The 8,142-nt window shown below is 43.5% G+C and overlaps 1 long non-coding RNA gene across 1 annotated transcript in view; it reads right to left on the bottom strand.

Moving 5' to 3' along the window:
- LOC308473745 overlaps positions 1-8,142 on the bottom strand; it is a 396,145-nt gene that overhangs the window by 283,062 nt on the left and 104,941 nt on the right. The window lies entirely within an intron of this gene.

The following is an 8,142-nucleotide window of genomic DNA, read 5'->3' as shown; positions in this document are numbered from 1 at the left end:
TCTTCGGCATTCTCTTAAAACCAACAAGCATTTACAGTGTGTACAACGTTTACAAAGCCATTCCATGTTTTGAATTTGTCTTCTGGCTGTTTCACCATCACCACCCTTGTCTGTGACTTGCTCCAGGAGAGTCATGGTGAATAAAAAGAGAGAGAGGGCAGGGGTTTTTTTTGTCATGTGTGGTGACTTAGCCCTGAAGTTAGCAGTTCCTTGGCAAACGAAGTATTTAGGCTACTCACTTTCATGAGCATAGGTGGCTCCTTGGATTCCAGAGGTTTGATGTTCCACTGGAAGCCCCAGTACACAATTGAAGATCCATGAGTCAAAATGGTGAAGTCCTGTTGTGCCTCCTGGTTTTTTCCTCTTTCATACCATCCAAAGAGGACCTTAACCAGTAACTAGAAAAATCGAGAAGTGTAGCTTTCATTACATACCAAAGACATGCATCATTAAACTTGTGGTCTTCTTTTCCTATCCATAGACCTGGTTACCCCTGGTTATTTGACACATTCTAACTCCTATAAATGCCTTGTTTACTCCCCATCTTCTATACAGTCTGATCCCTTTTTTTGTCTCCTCTTGTGGTACTCAGACATATTTTGAGTATAAATCAGGGGTCAGCAACCTTTTTCAACCGTGGGCCAATCCACTGTCCAGATCATGTGGGCCGGACTATATTTTGGGGGGTGGAATGAACAAATTCCTATGCCCCACAAATAACCTAGAGATGCGTTTTAAATAAAAGCACACATTCTACTCATGTAAAAATACTAGGCAAGCCCCACAAATAACCCAGAGATGCGTTTTAAATAAAAGGACACATTCTACTCATGTAAAAACACGCAGATTCCCGGACCGTCTGTGGGCCGGATTTAGAAGGCAATTGGGCCAGATCCGGCCCCTGGGCCTTAGTTTGCCTACCCCTTGTATAAACCAAGTGTTTATCGTATTTTATTTTTCCTAAGAAATTCTCAGAGGGAGGACATTAAGGAATTGTATATTCCTTTTAATAATGCATGTTCAGAATCAGCCTGTCAATTGTAGTTTATTTTACCATTCGTTGTTTCCGTTTTTCCTTTCACAGATGGATGGCAACCAAAATTTTAAGCTTTCTTTGGGAAAGGATTTGCTCGGATGTTATGAGTGTCTGTGGGGCAGGTTGTTCAGCTCTGTGTATTGCTGTTCAGCAGAATATCACCCTGTAGTTTCCACATTAGCTGCAACACTAGACAAATAATGTTGTTTTTATCTTTTTGTAAACTGCTTTGAGATTTTTGACATTCAAGCGATGTATAAATTTATTAAACGAATAAATAATAAATATTTACACATTTTACAATTGGATAGATAGGGAAGTCCTGCCAACATAGCAGTTCAAAAGCACGTCAAAATGCAAGTAGATAAATAGGTACTGCTCCAGCGGGAAGGTAAACGGCGTTTCCATGCGCTGCTCTGGTTCGTCAAAAGCGGCTTAGTCATTCTGGCCACATGACCCAGAAGCTGTACGCTGGCTCCCTTGGCCAATAAAGCGAGATGAGCGCCACAACCCCAGAGTCGGCCACGACTGGACCTAATGGTCAGGGGTCCCTTTACCTTAAGATAGGGAGGGTTTTTAATTTTATTTTAAATTCATTTCTCCATGCATATGACTGAATCCCACTCGCTGGCTGACAGTAGCACTGAACTTGTTAAGAGTAAATCCCAATAAACTAGACCCAAGTGGTTTTCTTTGGCTACCTGACTGCCAGAAAAATGAATCCCTTGTATATACCTCTCACTCATAACAGTACACTCAAAGTGTTATCCCCAAATGGTTACTGTATGCACGTCTCTCGGGAAGTTGAAATTCAGCACACAAAGAACCCGAGATGTGTTGATTGCTATAAAATTCGGAATTTGGGTATTTCCAGAAGTCCATAGATATTATACATTCCTGTAGAACAAAAACTTGATTAACTAATAAGTGTACATTATTATTACTTATTGTAAAGCATTTTTATATCTCGTTCTACAACCAAAAAAGGCTGCAGGAATATCTTCCAAATGTCCCAACTCTCAAGCTTAACAATGTAAAAGACACGACACAAAAGAAAAGGGAGTTGGGAGGGAAGAGGAGGAGAAGCAAATTCAGCCACTGTTTCATGTATAAGAGTTCTTGTAAATGATCGGCAGGGACTGTAATATTTCAAGGAGAAGAACAGCAGCCAAAAGTTGATGGTCTTTCAACTGAGCTGTTAAAAAAGTCATGGAGCCCCATCTCCATCTCCTTTGGGGATTGTGAACTTTTTTTTGTTTTTGTATACTTGCAGGGTATATGTATATATTTAATCACTAGTGATAGCTACTCCAGAAGGACCATGTGTTTAGTAGGCAAGGAAAGGCTCGTCAAAGTCCTAAATATGTGTTCTGCTTGTCTGCATGTGTGGGTACGAGTCTGCTTGCTCCTCTACGTAAACAGGGTAAAAACTGGGTAGCTTTTGTTTTTGTTTCATCTTCTCCAAACGCAATGAAATGAAAGGGTAAATCATGAAAAGTTTGTGTTGTGAAGTCTCTGATTTGGAAATGGCCTCAACTGCAGCCTAGCCTTGGGGCAAATATTTTGGCAGATGTTAGGGTTTCTAGAGAAGGTACGTTATTGACTTATTAGAAATACTTACAATAATAGAAAGCAGTGTTTTAAAGTGGGGCCGTGCGAGAACATACATCATTTTTCTTTGGCCAGTTATGCTTGTGTCATCTATCATTGCTATGGTAAGTGGTGCAGTTTTGGAAGTTTGGTCAACAAGTCCATCCAGAATTGGAACTTTTTCTTGTAATGCTTGGTTCAGAATGGTCTCCCTTTAAAATACTAGATGCATTTGCTTCATTGGTGGTTGTTGATTTTTTTAAAAAAATACTGAATGAAATATAGTCCCATTACACACACACACACACACACACACACACACACACAATTCTCGTGTTACATGTAGACTGATTCCTTTAGCACATCCTTTGTGCATTGGTTCACCTAATCTATTTCCCTCATACTTGATTTCTAAAACAAACTCCCACGTTGCATTACAAAATGCAAGCCATCATTTTTTAACTCTTAATTGGTTGCTTGTCATCCATCAGGCTCTGACAAACAGACATAGAAAAGCTTGACAAAAGTTCTGCGGGTCACTTACTTAAGTGTTGTGGGTCATTTACTTTGTATATGTGTGTTTAATTAACTTCAAATCTGGGCCATCAAATATCCATGTATTGCATACAACAAGAAGAGTTTGCCTTGGGCTATAAACAGGATGCCATGGATCCACTAACCTTAAGGGACCTTTCTGAAGGTTTTTTTGTTGGCTTCATTAGGCCTTGGACTAACGTCCAAAAAAGTGTCTCCGTGCGTCCAAAGCAATGGATGGGGTTTCCATTTGCTTTAGTAGTAACAAGATCTTTCTCTTCAGATATCCCCATGTAACTGACCCCCTTGTCAAGTTTAGCTTGGTTTTTAAATTTCTCATGCTCGGAACACCTAATCCTTGCCAGCACATGTTAGCTCCATAACCCAAGTTTCATTTCCTAGCATTTTGTATCTCTGAAGTAACTGTTTGCATTCTGTTCAGCTGGTGACTTAGCTTTCAAGTTAGAAGTCACTATTTTGTCTTTGCCAGTAGCCTGTCGGAGCTACAAATATTGCCCTTCTGTACATCGTTAAGATAAGGCCTAAGGTTTTTTAGTTTTGAATGATAGATATGTCATACCCTTTCCCAGTGCTTTTTTTTCTGGAAAAAGGAGGGGGAACTCACCACGAAGTTGGTTAGTTAATTTATTGCTGGCCCAGTCACAGTGCCACCCCACTTCCCTGGACAGTGGCTAAATGTAAGATGTGATTAATAAACTCAAGCAGACAATGATATGAATTAGAAATGGCCACAATTTTATTGATTATACAGTGGTACCTCGAGTTACATACACTTCAGGTTACATACACTTCAGGTTACATACGCTTCAGGTTAGACTCCGCTAACCCAGAAATACCTTGGGTTAAGAACTTTGCTTCACGATGAGAACAGAAATCATGCAGCAGCGGCACGGCAGCAGCGGGAGGCCCCATTAGCTATAGTGGTGCTTCAGGTTAAGAGCAGTTTTAGGTTAGGAACAGACCTCCAGAACGAATGAAGAAGAAGAAGAAGAAGAAGAAGAAGAAGAAGAAGAAGAAGAAGAAGAAGAAGAAGAAGAAGAAGAGTTTGGATTTGATATCCCGCTTTATCACTACCCTAAGGAGTCTCAAAGCGGCTAAAATTCTCCTTTCCCTTCCTCCCCCACAGCAAACACTCTGTGAGGTGAGTGGGGCTGAGAGACTTCAGAGAACTGTGACTAGCTCAAAGTTACCCAGCAGCTGCATGTGGAGGAGCGGAGACGCGAACCCGGTTCCCCAGATTATGAGTCTACCGCTCTTAACCACTACATCACACTGGCTCTCTTAAGTTCTTAACCCGAGGTACAACTGTATATATATTTATATAGGGTGGCTCAGGCACTGGGTTTATATCTGTTCCAGCACACCCAGACAAAAATTTGATTTTAAAAATCCAAGAGAACTCAGTTCCCCTGAGTTCCTGCTAAAAACAACAACCCTGCTGTCAACTCGCCCCAAAAAATGTATTCCCCCTTCCTTCCTCTGTCCCATACTCTAGCCAAAGTGAAGCACTGTTAAATCCCACTGATTTGCATAAAATCCTGAGAGGGTAGGCTAGCTCAGAGATAATGACTGGTCCAAGTTTACCAAAGGAGCTTCATGACAACATAATTGTCCCCAGTCCTAGCCCTACCACACTGGCTCTCTTAAAGAGGTCTGGGCACCTGCTAACATGTGCTTCGTTTTAGCTAGATTGTGGCTTTCGGGGTTTTAGTTCTTATACAGTTTATCACATCAGAGTTTTGCTATAAGATGTGGGTGTCTGGAAAGTTTATTCTCAAGTGTGTGCCTTTTGTCGACTAAGGATTCTTTTCAGCAAGTGTTGTATATAAATGACTGGTTGCTACTTTCCAAAAGGCATTGTCCTTGATCTACAGAAGCAGCGGCAGCAGTGAAGATAATATTTAAGTGAGCGGTGTGGTGTTTGAAGGGATAAACCATCCTTTGTTTTATCTGCAGGATTTTAAAATAGCACCAATCCTCTGTAACAGAGTAAGAGAGGCATTCATAGCATCATGGAATTGTAGAGTTGGAAGGGACCCTGAGGATCATCTGCAATGCAGGAATATATGGGGATCAAACCTGCAACCTTGTTGTTATCAGCATCACGCTCTAACCAACCGAGCAATCCAGGCTAGAGAATCACAGGCTATTTGCTCACTTTTGGCCCTCTGTGGCACTGCTGCACAATTTTGTTGCCTTGGAACACTTTTGCTTTAAAATAAATAAATGCTAAGGGGTTAATAATCAGTTTTGAGCTTCAGCTACTCTCATTCAAACCGCATAGTAAGCCAAATTATGGTGTGCCAGGACTGCGCTGACTCCCAAAGAGCTGCACACAAATTTGTTCTTCCACTTGCCTTTTAGGCCAGCATGGCAGCTGAGCCAAGGTATGGATTACTGTGGCGTGTGAACCAGGCTGCTATCTATGAAACTCCATAGGTATGCTTTGTTGTAACATGGATGGGTAAACAGGAAGTAGCCATTTCCGTGCATGTGCTGGAATGACAGCATGCCTTGAGAGGAATATCTCTTTCGCACCGATCCTTCCCTCCACCCCACTGATGGCACATTCTGCTTGAGTACACCTTCTCCTTAATTGCGAAGTCCTTAATTGCGAAGTCCTGTGTTTATTTATACTAGAGCCTCACCAGCCATGGAGATAGTGCAGCAAAGTGTCATTCTAGTGCCTCAGTTTCTACCTGGAGGTTTCTGAGGATAAGCACATTGGGTTGGATCCGTACTAACAGCCCACTCATATTTACTTAGACGCTAATCCTACCTTCTTCTGTGGGTACATTCCACAAAATGGCGCCCAAGTGGATACTTCCATAGCAGCAGATATGATTGCTCAGATTAAAGCGTGACTGACGCAGCCGGGGTTCCGAGCCAGTCTGAGCCATTTTGCTGCTTGAAGCAAAGAGCAATTTCCCCTCCATTCCATGTACAAAAGCCACTCACATTGGCAACTGAGTGTTATTTCAACGCTGGCAATGGGACAGTGTCCTCCACAGCACCTGAAGTCACCAGTCTAGCTTGGGGAACTCAGGGTGAGCTATGTAGCTTTGCCCTCCTACATCTTGCCACTTCCCCATCACCCAGCATCTGCTGCCTGAGGCAGTTGGCTCATTTTGCCTAACGGTAGGGCTCCACATATCCAGATCCATCCGATTGGCTGTAACCTGCCCTAGTGTGTATAAACCAAAGGGGCCAAGTGTCCTGGGAACTTCCAGCATTCCTGGTTTTGTGCTGTAGAGGACAACTAGCCATGTAGACAATGTGCTGGGGAAGACCTGCAAGTTTTATTTATTTGAAACAATTCTGACTTCTAGGATCAAATGGTTTACAAAGCAAAAATTGAGAACACAGTAATTCAATACAAAGCAGCTTCAAAAGGAATATATAAGCTACCGTAAAATGAATCTGGAGTTCATCTTTGTACACTGCAGTCCATGCTGGTCCTAGGCTTAGTACGGTAGAGACTCATGTAAGCACAAAATCTCCCTTTGCCTCTCTGTAAGGTAAAGGTAAAGGGACCCCTGACCATTAGGTCCAGTCGTGGCCAACTCTGGGGTTGCGACGCTCGCTTTACTGGCCGAGGGAGCCAGCATACAGCTTCCGGGTCATGTGGCCAGCGTGACTAAGCTGCTTCTGGCGAACCAGAGCAGCGCATGGAAATGCTGTTTACCTTCCTGCCAGAGCGGTACCTATTTATCTACTTGCACTTCATGCTTTCGAACTGCTAGGTTGGCAGGAGCTGGGACCAAGCAATGGGATCTCACCCCGCCGTGGGGATTCAAACCACTGACCTTCTGATCGGCAAGTCCTAGGCTCTGGTTTAACCCACAGCGCCACCCGCGTCCCTTCCCTCTGTGTAGCACAGTCCAAAAGGGGCCAAACAGCACACCTGATCCCTGAAATAAGGACCAGCTAGTGCCTCTTGAATTAATACAAGCACAAACTACTTTCTTCCATCTTAAAAGCGACCCGCAATCATCCACATACTGTTCCACCAGCATTTCCATCCCTATTATGTAAAGAAAACCCAATTCCATTAATGGGCTCCCGGCCTTTTAAGTGAGCAAAATGTTTAATGTGAGCCTCAAGAGTGTGATATTAATAGCCTTTGCTTGACAACGTGACATATACACATTATTGATTATACTCCCGGCGCATTGCGCTAACTGAAACACAGCATTCAAGTAGCATGTGCGGGCAGGCCAGATGCGAAACTGTAACACTATCTAAACAGAGTTGACTCTGAAAGTAAATAATCCAGCGGGTGGTCCTCAAAATTGTCAGCAGTCATTATTTCCTGCAACATAAACAGGGTTGTCAAACAGGATTCTTGTCACAATGCTGAAAATCTCATTCTTCACCCGAGACCTCTAGGCTGTTTCTTCTCAGGAAGAAGAGATCCGATCATTAAGAGAGGATGAAAGTCGCTTTCCACTCTTCTGCAGCATTCTTTCAACAGAAACCTGATTGCTGGGGGAGAAGAACGCCGGCGAGGGCAAGCAGGAACGGGGGGGGGGGGGGGAGTGCATGGGCAGCAAAAGCCTAGCAAGTTACAGGCTGGTGATTTATTCTACAAAAAACAATGTTAGTAGTTTATTTTCATCACCATTATCGAGAGGCAATGTCTTGGATCTAAGGGCTGTGCACAACACTCTGCACATGTAAGGAAGGCTCAGATTTGTGGGTGGGTGGAGTCTTTCGGTAGCATTTCATGTCCCCCATTGCACTGCAAATGCCACTTCTGGAAGCTGGACAGCAGCCACCTGCCTTCAACCCAGAAAAGGAGTAGATTTGTTGCTAGCTGATGCTCTTGTAGCCCTCAAGGTCTAGAGCAGGGGCTGGCAACCTAAGGCCCATGGGCCACAAGCAGCCCACGGGGGTCGTTTAACTGGCCCACGAGTCACCCGCAAACCAAGCCGCCCGCTCGGTGAGTACCCGCATGCGGC

Source organism: Podarcis pityusensis, assembly GCF_964106645.2.
Source record: "Podarcis pityusensis genome assembly, chromosome: 3".
Taxonomy (NCBI): Eukaryota; Metazoa; Chordata; class Lepidosauria; order Squamata; family Lacertidae; genus Podarcis; species Podarcis pityusensis.
This window is presented reverse-complemented; position numbering and strand designations above follow the sequence as displayed.